General features: G+C 45.1%; 1 protein-coding gene across 4 annotated transcripts in view; it reads right to left on the bottom strand.

Annotated features, from left to right (window-relative positions):
• Positions 1-16758, bottom strand: part of c5h8orf34 (chromosome 5 C8orf34 homolog) — a 567297-nt gene that overhangs the window by 82655 nt on the left and 467884 nt on the right. The gene's annotated exons all lie outside the window — the stretch shown is intronic.

Raw genomic sequence — 16758 nt, 5'->3', positions numbered from 1 at the left:
GCTTTGCATCTTCCTCAGAACACACATTCCCACCTAGTTTTGAGTCATCCGCAAACTTGGAAAGACTACATTTGGTTCCCACATTCAAATCATTGATATATATATCGTGAACAGCTGGGGCCCAAGCACTGATCCCTGCAGTACCCCACTAGTCACAGCCTACCAACGTGAGAATGACCCGTTTATTTGTACTTTCTGCTTTCTTCCTGTTAACCAGTGTCATGATACTATCTTTCTTTGGGGAAATATGCAGTGTGTCTTTAAGACAGCAAAGGATCTTTTCTTTAAAAACAAGCAAGCCTTAGGAGTTACCGAGAAGGTACATTTTGGTTGCTGTTGGATATAACCATAAAGAGAGGGAACCAACCAGCTTCAAAAGGTGCATCCTGGTTGCCTTGGATATAGCCACTCAAAGATTGAGGATAGATACACAATGTTGCGAATTACTTTTGAACTGGCTTTTTGTTGAGACAGACTGTTCTAACAGAATGACAGCTGGGCCAGCATGAACTGAACAGAGATCTCTGTTAATTTAAACTGTGACTTTTATTATCCCTCAAAATTCTAAAGCCAAATTGATTCTATTGAAAGTGATAGCAAATTGTTGCTGTGTTCATTGCTGGAGAAGAAGAGCAACACTTCAACTGCTGAACTAGACTACTGACTATCCTAATATAAAAGCAAAATACTGCAGATGCTGGAAATCTGAAATAAAAACAAGAAATCAGGTCGAGGAACAACATCTCATTTAGCGATTAGGCACACGACAGCCTGCCGGACTGAACACTGAGTTCAATCACTTCAGAGCATGATGGGCCCCCCATTTTACTTTTATTTTTAGTGATTTTTTCTTTTTTCTTTTTCTTTTTTTTATTTTTTTTTGTTTATTTTATTTTATTTCATCATATTTTGTTCAGTTTGCTTACCCACTGTTTTTTTTCATGTTTATAATTGCAGCTGTTCAGTTCTCAGTTATTTTAACACTCTATCTGTACTAATGCTTTGTCTTTCAACACAACATTAACATATTGTTTGCCTTTGCTCCATGACCTTCTGGTCGGTTATTCTCTGTGACCTTGTCCTATCGACACATTCTCTTTTGTTATCGCTTGCCCCACCCCCTCTTTACTTGCTTAAAACCTTTCACATTTCTAATATTTGCCAGTTCTGAAGAAGGGTCACTGACCTGAAATGTTAACTCTGCTTCTCTCTCCACAGATGCTGCCAGACCTGCTGAGTATTTCCAGCATTTCTTGTTTTTACTACTAACTATCCTACTGTTGAAGAACCTTCTTTTTCCCCATCAGACAACTGCAAAGACTTCAAGCAACCTTGGACCTTTTCAACATTGGGAAGATTCCATTTCGGTAGGAGCGTAAATCTGTAAGGACTTTGTTACTTCTGTTGTTTAAAAATGTTGTTTTTATCTTAGTAGTGTTTAAGAATTTAGTTTTTTCTAATAAACAGTTAATTTGTTGATCTAAAGATACCTGGTTTGATTCGCCTCATTTGGGGGTTAATAGATGGTTCAGTTCGGCTGTGACTTTCTTTAATTTGGAAAGGTTAAAGTGATATGTTAGGCAATCTGTGGAGTGACTAAATTGACAATGCGTTGCTCCCACTGCAATCAGAATCATATATTTTGATTGGGGGCTTTGCCTTGTGCAGTCGTTTTGTAACACTAGTCCTTCATCCATGCCAGTATACTACCTCATATCCCATGTGCGTTAATTTTGCTAACCAACCTCCTGTGGGGGACTTTATCAAAAGCCTTCTGAAAATCCAAGTATACCATGTCCACCGATTCCACTTTATCAATTCTGTTAGTAACATCCTCAAAAAATTCCAACACGTTCGTCAAACATGATTTCCCATTCATAAATCCATGTTGACTATGGCCAATCAGATCATTATTATCCAAGTGCCCATTTATCACATCCTTTAGAATAGATTCTAGCATTTTACCAATGACTGATATAAGGCTAACAGGTCTGCAGTTCCCTGTTTTCTCTCTCCCTCCCTTCTTAAATAGTGGGGTGACATTTGCTACCTTCCAAAAATCTGCAGGAACTGTTCCAGAATCTATAGAATTTTGGAAGATGATCACAAATGCATCCATTGTCTCCATAGCTCCCTCTTTCAACACTCCGGGATGTAGAATATCAGGTCCTGGGGACTTATCAACCTTCAGCACCATTAATTTCTCCAATACAACCTTCTTACTAATACTAATTTCCTTCAATTCCTCATTCACCGTAATCCCTTGGATCTCTGATTCTGGGAGATTTCTTGTATCTTCCTCAGTGAAGACAGGTACAAAGCAATCATTTAGCTTCTCTGCCATTTCTCTATTTCCCATTAGAAATTCTCCTGACACTACCTGTAATGGACCAACATTTTTCTTAGCCAAACATTTCCTTTTTACATACCATGATCTTATCGAATGGTGGAGCAGGTTCGACGGGTCATAAGGCCTACACAAGCTTTTATTTTTTTGTTCTTATATACCAAATTCCTCTCTCTCTGCTATTTTAATGTAGGTGTTAACGTGTTTCTTTAAATAACATCAGAAACAGTATATAGGATATATTTACATATTACTGTGATAAGTTACATAATCAGCTTAACACTAATCTGCTTTTCTAAAACCATGCAAAATAAATCCTGAAGACACGGCTGCAGAATTTTGGAACAGCATTTTGCAGAGTTCAAAACAAAATGGGACATAGTTTAAGTGATATACTTAAAGGTTAATTATATATACATTCAAATATTGAGAAATGTTTAACCTGCTTGGATGAATGTGCCTGGATCAGGACTTCACTGTTTATTAATTTACGGTATAGACCATTGTAATTTTAATCCTGGATCAGGATAAAGTTTAGATCAGTTATACAGGCTTCAACTTTACACACATCCTGCTTCTGTAATTATCTGGTGTATTGTAGCCTGATTGGATGGTTGTAGATTTATATCCTATTATTGTCTGACATCCTATTCTTATCTGCCATTCAAATCAACCCGTCACATGTTTCTCAGCCAATACTAGACATATTGGTAAGGATGCATAAGTCTACAGCCATTTACATGTGGTGAGGTAGGCTCAGGGCAAGTGGCTTAAATCACTGGAAGATTAACAACAATGTGGGGTGGAGTTGTGACAGAATGTCCATTTTCCTTCATTAATCACTGTGAAATCATCCACATATTGGCAATTTTACCAAAGTATTTTACCAGCGACGGGGGAGATGGTGAGTGACCCACTGCCGTAAGGTCAATTGAGGCCCTTAAGTGGCTAATTAATGGCCAATTAAGGGCCTCTTCCCTCCGCTGCTGGTATTTTACCAGCAGTGGATGGGCACTTCGCCACCTGGGGAGGCTGCCCAGTAAAATCTGGCAGTCTCCCTGTGGACTTGGTGGGGAGCCCCTCCTGATGGGGCAGCTTGTGCCCCATGGAAGGTACCCCAGCGGCAAGTGCCACCCCTGCTGGATGATCACTCCGCCCTCGCAATCAACCCCAACCCCTCGCCGGGGCATGCCTGATTGGCGCCAGCAATTCCCCACCCCACTTACCTGCTCTCTGGGTCTCTTCAACGGCTGCTGCTCCGGGGACTGCTGCAGTCCCAGCAGTGGCCATCGCTTCTGCCGGCTCTCTGATCGGCCAGCAGCTCTTGAAGGCAGGACATCCTGCCTTAGAGGGGTGGAAGCTACGACTGCAGGCAGTTCATTGCCTGAGGACCATAAAATACTCTTGTAGCTTCCAGGGTTCGCGGAGGCAGGCTCACTCCCGACTCTCTGGTCAGTTGTCGGGTCTACTGCCTCCATGTTAAATCCCAGCCATAGTCTGAGTTGAGGAAGGGAGATCAACACTCAATCAGCTGAATTTTATTAGCTCGCCACCGTTCTCGGTGGTGAGCATCAAGAAGTGTGCGGTGCACATACGAGACATGTGCCGCAGAGCCACTGCGATATTTTGTGCGGTGGCTCATTAACATGGAGGGATGGACCGCCCGCCCCCAATGATGTAGAGGGGCGGGCACTTCATCCCCAGCAACGGAGTCCGGTGACAATGAGCAGTCGCCGGCACCATTTTTAAAGGGCTTCAAGCCCCGACAGGTAATTGCATTTTTTAAAGAGGAATGGATGGTACGTATACATTGTCAGGAAGAGCCCACCTGCCAAGAATGAGGCATATTAACTTTGTCATAAAAAGATTAATTTTAAACTGTTGCTGGAATGAAGAAATGACTTGTTTTACAAGAGATCACCAGACACTTGGCTGGAGGACATTTGCATACTAAGAGACAGTGTTTGGAGAGACAAAAGAATTGCTCACTGATACAATTAACAGAGACTGGGCTGGGCAATGGTGATCCATATCTTGTTGGGGTAAGAGACAGCACTACACCACCACCCCTCCCCCCCACCACCCAACCGAGAGCTTTGAAATCCACAAACGCAGGAGTGGTTAAGCCAACTAGACACATGACTAACTGGCTGGTCCAGGCATTTTGAGCTAGACACAGGACATTTTGAAGACACAGACTGACGACTGTAACTGAACCTGGAATAAGAGAGCTCTCTCTCCTGGCTGGCTCTCTCTTGCTTTCTCATGAGCCTCCACTGAAGATACGTAAACCTCAAGAGAGAAAAGACTCCGACATCGAAACAAGTTAACGCATGCACTGGGCCCCAACGAACAGCAAGATTTACCAGCAACCAAAGACTCCACATTGAACTCAAAGGACCGTAAATAACTATTGTCTCAAACTTTTCCCCTTTATTCTTTCTACTTTTTCTGTCTCTATCTGTGTGTGTGTTTATCGCGTATGCATGCCAGCATGGTCCATCGCATATTAGTAGTCGTGAACCAAATTAGAGTTTAAGATTAATAAATTTCCACCTTTCTTCAATAAATCTAAAAAAACCTGTTTGATTTCGTTGCCTTACAATTGGAAAGCAGTGAACAAGGATTCACTGAAGGGGGAGCTAAAAACATGGTGTTGTTAAAATTAAACCCTGTTACGGTTAGACCAGGCAAAGGCTGAGAAGGACCTCTAGACCCCTATCTCACCTGGTCGTAACAACATTTAAAAGTTTAATAACAGACTGAAGCCCCTCTCCCACCCCCCCATGACCTAACAACTTATGTATTGCCCTCTCCCCCATAAAAAATCTTTTCTTCCCATCCGAACATTCCCCCCCGAAATTTATTACCTTAGCCCTTCAACCCCTTTCCACCAACCCCTCAGCCAATTGTAACAGTTTTCCCCACTCCCACCCTCCCTGCCCTGAAAACATCACTCCTCCCTCCTCCCCACCAGTGTGGCTAACAGCATTTACAGGAACCTGCAGAGACAAAGAAAGTCCTCAAGAGGGCAGAGAAACTGTGAGGGTGATGCCTCAATTAGTTGAAGTGCCACAGGAGAGTGCAGCAGGGTCTGGGCAAATACCTGCAAGCAGGAGTGTCCCAGAGGACAAAGGGCAGATTAGCAAAGAATTCTCCCCCACTGTCAGGAAAAAAGGGAACCAGCCATCCCCTGAGGTGAAAAGCCCTTGCATGACTCACTAAAGCACTGAAAGAACGTTCAGAGTGGAACCACCCACTGACGCCGTCCCTGAGCAGAACTCCAACCTAGGGCTAATTAAATCTAACCCACCCCTTGCTGACCTCAACAAGAACAAAGAGACCCTAGACAGTCATGGAAATGTGTAAACTGAAAAAACATCCCCAAAAGGGCTGCACAGTGGCGCAGTGGTTAGCACCGCAGCCTCATAGCTCCAGCGACCCAGGTTCAATTCTGGGTACTGCCTGTGTGGAGTTTGCAAGTTCTTCCTGTGTCTGCATGGGTTTCCTCCAGGTGCTCCGGTTTCCTCCCACATGCCAAAGACTTGCAGGTTGATAGGTAAATTGGCCATTAGCAATTGCCCCTAGTATAGGTAGGTGGTAGGGAAATATAGGGACAGGTGGGAATGTGGTAGGAATATGGGATTAGTGTAGGATTAGTATAAATGGGTGGTTGATGGTCAGCACAGACTCGGTGGGCCGAAGGGCCTGTTTCAGTGCTGTATCTCTAAACTAAACTAAACTAAAAATTAGGATGCCAAAAATGGCCATTTAAAGCAGCACTGCTACCAAGAAAAGACAGGCTGTAACAATTGATAGGGTTTCTGAATGATTGAGAGAGATGCATGTGTGTTTTCCTGTCCCTATCTTCACTCTAGTCCCTTTTAATGAAATGCTCTTTTAAAAAAAAACGTATTTAATTCCATTAGGTATGGAGGTGTCATGCAGACCTGCCAAGAATGAGGCATATTAATTTCATCATATGAACATTGATTCTTAGACTGTTGCTGGAGTGAAGAGATGACTTTTTTGAAGATTACCAGACACTTGGCTGGAATAACATCTGCATACTAAGAGACAGTGCGTGGAGAGACGAAAGAATTGCTCACTGATTCAATTAACAGAGATTGGGCTGCGCAAGGGTGATCCACATCTTGTTGGGGTAAGAGACAGCCCTACACCACCCGCTCCCCCCACCCCCTGCCACCCCTGCCCACCGAGAGCTTTGAAATCCACAAAGGCAGGACTGGTTAAACCAGCTAGTCACATGACTGATTGGCTGATCCACGCTTTTGAATGAGACACAGGACAGTTTGAATTGAGAAGAGAGTTTGCAACTAAAGCTGGAACAAGGAAGCCTCTCTCCTGGCTGTCTCTCTCTCGCTTTCTCCCAAGCCACCGGACCCACAGAAGACACGTAAACCTCAAGAGAGAAACGACTCCGACATCGAAACAAGTTGAAGCGTGCATTGGGCCCCGACGAATTGCAGGACTTACCGGCAACCATAGACTCTACATTGAAATTAAAGGACTGTAATTATAATCCTGATATTGCCTCAAACTTTTCCCCTTTATTCTTTTCTACTTTTTCTGTCTCTATCTGCATGTGTGTTTATCGCATATGCATGCTAGCGTGGTCGTGTTGCATATTTGTAGTCGTTAACCGGATTTGACTTTAAGAATAATAAACTTTCACCTTTTATGTTTACATCTAAGGAAAGCTGTCTGATTTCTTTGCCTTACAATTGGAGCAGTGAACAAAGATTTACTGAGGGGGAGCTAAAAACGCAGTGCTGTTAAAAATAAACCCTGTTACAGTTAAATCAGGCAGTTACAGTTAAATCATAACAGAGTCCTTGCACCTCTCTCTGCTTCGTCATTAGCCTGAGGATACCTCAGCGAGCTAATGATGTGAGTAAAGCCATATGCTTCTGTGAACTCTTTGAAGCATTTGAAACACTAGAAGATTTGACGGTAGACAGGCAATAGTTAGTATTTAAAGATGTACGACATGTGTTACATACAACAGATATATATCCTCTAAGGCACAAGCACCCAATGGAAAAGATGAATCAACCGTGGCTAACAAAAGAAGTTAAAGATTGTATTAAATCAAAGGAAGTGGCTTATAAGGATGTGTGACAGAAACCACACCTGCCAAATGGAAACATATTAATTTCGTCATATGGAACACTATTTAAACGTTTGCTGGACATTGAACATAACTTGTTTAAAAAGACCATCAGAACTGAATGGCTGAAAACATGGCTGCCGATTTGCATTCCGAAAGACATTTGCATAGAGAGACAATGGGAGTGCTCCCTGGCTCAATTAGCCAGATGGGTTTTGTCAATAGTGATGATCAAACGACATTAAGAGTCATTGTCTGTGTAAGAGCCAGCACTCCACATACCCGCACCCACCCCCGCCACCACTTACACTGAGTGTGTCTAGTAAGCTTAGAAGAATCAACAATCCTCACAGGCGAAGCTGTTTCAAACAAAGAGCTGGTCACATGACTAACCTGCTGGCCAACCTGGGAATTGATTGAATTGTGCATCACAGTAAAGTTTTGAGACAGACTACAATTTTGAAGACCAAAGAGAAGCAAGGTCTCTCTCTCTCTGTCTCTCTCTTACAGAAAGTCCCAGGGACCCATGGAAGCAACTTAGGCCTCAAGACAGAAGACCCCTGCAGCCTTCTGGTACCAGCAAAACAAGTTTGAAAGTGCGCATTGGGCCCCAATGAGAACTGCAAGACTTAACTTCAATCAAAGACTTCACAGCAAAACTTAAAACAATAACTGAGTTCCATCTACTACTTTAAACCATCCCCCTTTAATTCTTTCTCCTCCTCTGTATCCATATGTGTGTGTGTTAAGCCTGCTAGCGTAGTTGCATCCTGTATTTATAACTGAGTTAGAGTGTTAAGGTTAATAAACTTACACTTATCTTGTTTAAACCTAAGAAAGCCTGTCTGATTGGTTCCTTTACAATTACAATTAGAGAGCAGTGAGCAAGGATTAACTGAGGTGAAGCTAAAAACACTGTTTTAAAAGTTAAACCGTGTTATGACTAAACCAGCAAAGAGACCAGAGGGGAGCCTGAGACCCCTTCCTCAACTGGTCGGAAGAGATGCCAGAAAAAGTGGTAAGCCTGAGGATTGGGAGCAATTTAGAACACCGCAAAGAATGACAAAGAAACTGATAAACAAAAATGGAAAAGAGAATATGAATGTGAGCTAATGAGAAACATAAAGGCAGACTGCAAAAGCTTCTTTCAGTATGTGAAAAGGAAAGGATTAGCTAGGACAAATGGCAGCCAAGTGGAGACATGAGAATTTATAGTGGAGAACATGGAAATGACGGACAATTACTTTGTGTCTGTCTTCATGGAAGTAGATACAGAAAATCTCCCAGAAATAAAACCGAAAAGATTCCATGGATGTGTTTTCTTTTTACCAAGTTCACTGAAAGGAATTTGAGATGTTGTTTGAAAACAACCTGTGCTGGAAATCATCTACTTTAAGCTCAATAAACAACAGAAACCTTGGTGACCTGGGGAAGATGTTTACAGAGAAGTCACATGTCAAGGTTTATGCAGGTCAGGAGGTTGAATTTCTGTTTGAGTGTGAACTATTTTGAAGACAGTGAGTGTTTTTCCTGCCTCTTTCTCTACCTCTTTGAAGACACCCTGCAAAGATCCAGTGTGGGAGAGCTAAAATCCCTGGTACTGCATCTCTCCTGAGAAGCTGGAAAAACCTGCCACATTAATTCTCAATGCTGCCTGAAAATAACTGCTTTCGAACAGATACCAGTGACCCATTTCCATATACCCAGACACCAGATCAAAAGGGACAACTGACCTCCTTCCATATCTTCTATTTTTCTCTTCAAGAACCAGCAATATTTGGCCAAAGTATTCTTTTTTTGTAACAGACTTCTGTAGAGAGAATTTCTGTATTTTTTTCAGTGTTTGTGTGAATGTGTGTGTGGAGAATTTTAAAAGGGAAGATTCATATTTCAATTGGTGTGTTAATGCTTTGATTCATTACTGGATACGTCTTGTTTGATAAGAAACTGATAATTTTGTTATTTATTAAAGAAACCTGGTTGGTATATTTTATTCTGGGATAAAGGGTAGAATATATGATTGACTGCATTGGTAACCGTGTAAACATTTAAATATATGTTGCAACCTGTGGAGAAGTGGAACTAGAAAAGACAATGCACTCCTCCCTGGTTAGCTAACGGGAAGCAGGGAATAGGGATAAATGGTGCTTTTTGGGGTTGGCAAGCTGTAACTAGTGGAGTGCCACAGGGATCAGTGCTGGGGCCTTAACTACTTACAATCTATATCAATGATTTGGATGAAGGGATCGAATGTATGGTAGCTAAATTTGCCGATGACACCAAGATAGGGAGGAAAGTAAATTGTCAAGGGGAGGTAAATAGTCTACAAAGGGATTTAGATAGGTTAAGTGAGTGGGCAAAAATTTGGCAGATGGAGTATAATGTGGGAAAATGTGAACTTGTCCACTTTGGCAGGAAGAATAGAAAAGCTGAATACTATTTAAATGGAGAGAGATTGCAGAACTCGGTGGTACAGAGGGATCTGAATGTCCTGGTACATGAATCATAAAAAAGTTAGTATGCAGGTACAGCAGGTGTTTAGGAAGGCAAACAGAATGTTGTGGTTCATTGCAAGGGAAATCGACTATTAAAGTAGTGAAGTTTTATTGCAGTTGTACAAGACCTTGGTGAGACCACATCTGGAGTACTGTGTACACTTTTGGTCTCTTTATTTGAAAAAGGATATAATTGCATTGGAAGCTGTTCAGAGAAGGTTCACTTCACTAACTCCAGGGATGAAGGGCTTATCTTATGAAGAAAGGTTGAACAGGTTGGGCCTGTACCCATTAGAGTTTAGAAGACTGAGAGGTGATCTTATTGAAACATGTAAGATCCTGAGGGGACTCGATAGAGTTGATACGGGGAGCATGTTTCCTCTTGTAGTACAGACTAGAATTAAGGGACATAGTTTAAGAATAAGAGGTCTCCCTTTTAAGATAGAGATGAGGAGAATTTTTTTCTCTCAAAGGGTCGTTAGTCTGTGGAATTCTCTTCCCCAGAAAGCAGTGGAGGCTGGGTCGTTGAATTTATTCAAGGCTGTGTTAGATAGATTTTTGATAGGCAAGGGAGTCAAGGGTTATGGGGGACGAGCAGACAGGAAAGTGGAATTGAGACCATAACCAGATCAACTATGATGTTATTGAATGGTGGAACTCACTACCACATGGAGTAACTGATGTGAAAGGAATAGTTGTATTTAAGGGGAGCTAGATATGTATGATGGAGAAAGGAAGAGGATCATATGTTAATAGAATGAGATGAAGGTGGGAGGAAGCTTATGTGGAGCATTATCAACATAGTCCTGTTCGATGGCCTATTCCTGGGCTGTAAAATTGTATGTAAAAGTCATTGAGGACAAAATTGGATAGCCCCGAAAATGGGTGCCGGGATCATGATCCATGATTAACCCGTACCCACTCCCTCTGATGCAGGCAACGTGCAAACTTTGTGCAGTCTGCTTATTTACATATAGTGTGCAGCCGAATGATAAATGTGATTTTCAGTGGCTACATGCCCCAGGTGTGGCCCAGGTTCATGTGAGATTAGCACCAATTAAAGCCAGACGGAAAGGTGCATTCTGGTTGTAGCACCTGATTTAGACTTGAGAGGGGCAATCTTCTTGATGGTTGGCCCAAAAGCTCACTTAATGCCATCACATATTCCTCTGATGTTTCCGGTGTCGGAGGCCAGCTGAATACGATTGCATAGGTGTTGCCAGTAGTCATTTGCACAGCGCCTGGCTGTTCTTTGTGCAGCACTTCTGGCTACTTTAAGTGCGACGGATGTTAGCTCGCTGGGGGCTTTCTTGTAGTTCAACAGTGCAGTGCGCTTATCGGCTATGACAGGTTCCAGCTCTGCAAAGTGAGATTGAAACCAGTCTGCATTCTGCTTCTCACGTTTGCCAAAGGTGGTCATTACTGACTCATAGATGGCATCTCTGATGTGGGCCCACTTCGTCTCTGCATCCCCTGCTGGAGTGTTTTGAAGGGCTTTTTCAAGTGAATTTAGAAACTTATGTAACAGCTGTGGATAAGAAATTCTGTTAGTGTTGATGGGCGGGTGGCCCTTCTGCTTGGAGTGATGTAACTTCTTTGGTTTGAGTCTAACTTTGCTGCACACCAGGGAGTGGTCGGTGGTCGGTGTTGCAGTCCGCACTGTGGAAGCTACGTGTGATTTGGCCACTGTTTATAGAGGCTCGCCTTGTAACGATGAGGTCCAGCTGGTGCCAACGACGTGATCTTGGGTGTCTCCATGAAACCTGGTGACAGGGTTTAGTGATGCAGAGGTTGTGATAGGTACACACCTCCAGCAATCTCTGTACATTCTCATTCATCCTTCCAATGTCATAGCACCCAAGGCAGGAGGGCCATGAGTCTTGGTCGGCCCCAACACTGGCATTAAAGTCCCCCAGCAGGAACAAACGTTCAGTATTAGGAATGCCACTAATGATATCATGGAGTTCCTCGTAGAACTGGTCTTTAGCTTCAGGTGGGGAGCAGAATGTTGGACCATAGATGCTGAGTAGGTGTACTGGACCAGAGGCGGTGAGCAGTCGGATGGACAGTATGCGTTCCGAGCCATTTGAAGGTGGCTTCGCTCGAGTCATTTTAAACAGACTCCAGAAGCTGGCTGAGTGTGTCTACCCTGAGGCACAGGCTTTCGAGCAGAGAGATCCACCATTGACCTGCTCTTCTCCCTTCGCCAGCTACAGCAGAAATGCCATGAACAACAGATACCCCTCCCTCTACACTGCTTTCATAGATCTCACCAAAGCCTTTGACCTCGTCAGCACACGTGGTCTCTTCAGGCTACTAGCAAAGATCAGATGTCCACCAAAGCTGCTAAGTATCATCACCTCATTCCATGACAATATGAAAGACACAATTCAGCATAGCGGTGCCTCATCAGACCCCTTTCCTATCCTGAGTGGCGTGAAACAGGGCTTTGTTCTTGCACCTACACTGTTTGGGATCTTCTTCTCCCTGCTGCTCTCACATGCAATCAAATCTTCAGAAGAAAGAATTTTCCTCCACACAAGATCAGGTGGCAGGTTGTTCAACTTTGCCCATCTTAGGGCGAAGACCAAAGTATGGAAAGTCCTCAACAGGGGACTCCTCTTTGCTGACGATGCTGCATTAACATCCCACACAGAAGAGTGTCTGCAGAGACTCATCGACAGGACTGTGGCTGCCTGCAATGAATTTGGCCTATCCATCAGTTTCAAAAAAACGCTATGCTGAATTGTGTCTTTCATATTGTCATGGAATGAGGTGATGATCATGGGACAGGACGTCAGAAAAGCTCCATCCATCAATATCGGCGACCACGCTCTGGAAGTGGTTCAAGAGTTCACCTACCGAGGCTCAACTCTCACCCATAATCTGTCTCTCGATGCAGAAATCAACAAGCGCATGGGAAAGGCTTCCGCTGCTATGTCCAGACTGGCCAAGAGGGTGTGGGAAAATGGCACGGAACACAAAAGTCCAAGTGTTTCAAGCCTGTGTCCTCAGTACCCTGCTCTACGGCAGCGAGGCCTGGTCAACTTATGTCAGCCAAGAGCGACGTCTCAACTCATTCCATCTTCGCTGCCTCCGGAAAATCCTTGGCATCAGGTGGCAGGACCGTATCTCCAACACAGAAGTCCTCGAGGCGGCCAAGATCCCCAGCATATACACCCTACCGAGCCAGCGGCGCTTGAGATGGCTTGGCCATGTGAGCCGCATGGAAGATGGCAGGATCCCTAACGATACATTGTACAACGAGCTCGTCACTGGTATCAGACCCACCAGCCATCCATGTCTCCGCTTTTAAAGACGTCAGCAAATGCGACATGAAGTCCTGTGATATTGATCACAAGTCGTGGGAGTCAGTTGCCAGTGATTGCCGGAGCTGGCGGGCAACCATAAAGGCGGGGCTAAAGTGTGGTGAGTCGAAGAGACTTAGCAGTTGGCAGGAAAAAAGACAGAAGTGCAAGGAGAGAGCCAACTGTGGAGCAGCCCCAACAACCAATTTATCTGCAGCACCTGTGGAAGAGTCTGTCACTCTAGAATTGGCCTTTATAGCCACTCCAGGTGCTGCTCCACAAACCATTGACCACCTCCAGGCGCTTACCCATTGTCTCTCGAGACAAGGAGGCCAAAGAAAAAAAAAGAAAAAACCCCAAGGACTTGGATGCAGTGCTGCAAGAGGCTTAGTGACCTCACACAAGTGGTCAAGGCCACTGAATTCACCTTCAAATGCAATATCCTTATAAGTGAACCACTAGCCTCAGACGCAGCTCAGTTCACAGCATCCCACCCCCACCCCTCTTCACTCATCTAACACTAATCTCTATCCATCACGACTTAAACCTAACATTCATTGCTTCATCTCATCTTCACATACTTAGCACTGCTGCAAGCCTCACACCCATATCTCTCAGCTTGCACACACTGCCAGCTATTCAATAATGACTGGCACATAACCAAAACACTCTGCACTCACTGGGCTGAGTTTTGTGACACCGTCGTGTGTCCCTGCGGCAGACCTGGAAGTGGGTGCAGTTGCTGCATGTCACATGTGTGGCTAGCCAATTGCAATCATGTGGCAGGCAGCCATTTACCGTTATGGAGGTGTGGGGCCTGTCTAATTGCATGATGAGAGCAGGCTCAGAGGCGGTGATTGTGGCGTCAGATGACTCAATGCAGGTGCTGGTTCCATATTTAAAGTGCTTCCAGCCCTGTTTGTATTGCTGCCTTTCAATGAAGCAGTTAAGCTGGAGTGCTGCTGGACCTCGCTAAAGTGCTGCAAATCATTAGGATGGAGCAGAAGCAACCTGGCATGATGTCAGAGGCAAGACACTGGGGTGACCCCATGGTTTAGCGATGCTGGCCTGGAAATTCTCCTCCAGGCTGCAAGGGAATGGCTGGAGGTTTACTTTCCAATGGATGGCAAAACGAGATCCTCCCGCCTGATCAAGCAAGCCTGGATGGAGATTACGGAGGAGGTCAGCTGCCGTGGGGTCACCCAATGCAACTGTGCCCAATGTCGACAGAGACAATGACCTCCTTTGTTCCGCTAAGGTGAGTCTTCCATACCTCTCTCCTCTTTGGGGCAAACATGTGGCTATGCGGGAGGAAGTGCAATGTGGGGAGGGAGTGACCACAAAGGCGCTGGAAAGGGGATTAGGCACTATCACATACTAGCAGATTAGATTAGATTAGATTAGAGATACAGCACTGAAACAGGCCCTTCGGCCCACCGAGTCTGTGCCGAACATCAACCACCCATTTATACTAATCCTACACTAGTCCCATATTACTACCAAACACCCCCACCTGTTCCTATATTTCCCTACCACCTACCTATACTAGTGACAATTTTTTTATAATGGCCAATTTACCTATCAACCTGCAAGTCTTTTGGCTTGTGGGAGGAAACCGGAGCACCCGGAGAAAACCCACGCAGACACAGGGAGAACTTGCAAACTCCACACAGGCAGTACCCGGAATCGAACCCGGGTCCTTGGAGCTGCGAGGCTGCGGTGCTAACCACTGCGCCACTGTGCGATGCATGGCTGCTTCTCGGCGACAGGCCGCCTTCTTTCACAGCTCAGCCCTATTACGCCCCCTGAGAGCAGACATGGGGAGGAGTCATTTAGGAAACCTCATCAGGGGATGAGGAGTTGCTCTGTTGTTCTTCCTGCGAAGTCTTACTATGTCCCTCTTTCTAATTGAAGTACAAATGGGCCCATAACATGAGGGAGAACTCAAGGACTGGCAGAGACATCCCAAATGTTCGGCCTCTATCGTCAGCTGAGGAGGAGGCACTGGAACTAGCGGGGGCCCAGAGCAGTAGCTCAATAGTGAATGGTGAGATAGGTGTCTCCACAAGAGAATGAGGTTTGTGTGCATCTGTCCGCCATTACATTTCTGGAGATCCACATCACGCATGGCCGACATGAGAAGATCGGCACAACCTAACCCACAAATGTTGTGTTCTCTCATGCAGGTTGTCATCTGCAGGAGGCTAACACTGATGCTGCGACAGATGTACAGCAGTCGCCCTCTGAGGAGGAAGAGCAGTCTGAGGATGCACCGTCACATCATTCTTCTGTACCTTCCACCAGGGCAGATACTTTCATCCCAGTGGATATGCATTCGGGCTTAGATTCAGGGTCACAAACTGAGGAGAGCACCACACACATCAGCTGCAGAGCAGCTGATGGAAACTATGATAGGCGAGGCCTCTGACAGAGGAGTGTGGGTGGCCAGGCCCATGCTGAGCCCCAGGTCCATGATGAGCCTCTGGTCTTGACAGCACAGGGCATGCTGGAGTTGCAGAGAGAGGTAAGGCAACATCTGGTGGAGCTGCCAATGGCCATACACAGCCATGAGCAGACGATGGACTCCTCCATCCATGTCATGACTGCTGCCATGTCTCAGGCGTGTGAGTGCATGGTTTCCTCCATTAAGAGGTTGGCAACCTTCATGGAGAGTCAAATCCCACAGATGTGTGCAAACCACATACCATCACCTTGACCATGAGCTCAACGCAGCAATGGCAAGGCGAGAGAGGACAAGGCCCCTGGAATCTTCTCCAGGTCCTTTTCCTTCTCTAGTGAGCAGGGAGGTTCCAGTGAGCCTTGAAAGGGAGGAGGAGAAGCTGCCTCCACATATAGAGGCTTCCCTCAGGGCGCTCTGTGTGGGAAGAATAGATTCTCAATCCCTCCACCAGTGAGCCAAGGTCTAGCAGCCGTGACACCTGTGGAGGCTCCTGCATCTGTGCAGGAAATCCTCAGCCAGTCGAGGCCCTCCAGGCCTCAGGCACCCAAAGGACGGCCGCCAAAGTCATCCCAGACCAAGGGGAAGCCTCCCTCCAGCCCAGCTGCAGGCACAGGGTCACACTTCATTGAAGCACATGTAAGCGCATAAAGACGAGCACCTAGATGCACTTGGGGATTCACATTACATTTGCCTTTTATATTGCATCACATTGCCTTTAATATTGTTCTCTGCACTTCAGTCATAAATAGAGCACACAGTCATTGTCAAATGCTAATTTTTTCATGCCTGACTTGGGAGATGCTGTCATCACCCTTGTTCCCTCAATGGACTGCCAGTGTAGACACAGGCCAAGTTTGGTAAGCATCGCTGATGTGCCAGAGTGCCTGGTGCAGCTGGGCCCTCGGCACGGAATCGAGATAGAAAGGAGACGACAGACAGATAACAGTGAGGTGAGTCTTTATTAGGTCCACTTTAAGAGGCCATCATGGTGGCAGGAACCGGGGATGTATGAGATT

Source organism: Heterodontus francisci, chromosome 5 (assembly GCF_036365525.1).
Source record: "Heterodontus francisci isolate sHetFra1 chromosome 5, sHetFra1.hap1, whole genome shotgun sequence".
Classification (NCBI taxonomy): Eukaryota; Metazoa; Chordata; class Chondrichthyes; order Heterodontiformes; family Heterodontidae; genus Heterodontus; species Heterodontus francisci.
The sequence above is the reverse complement of the archived record's forward strand: the minus strand, read 5'-3'. Positions and strand labels throughout refer to the sequence as shown.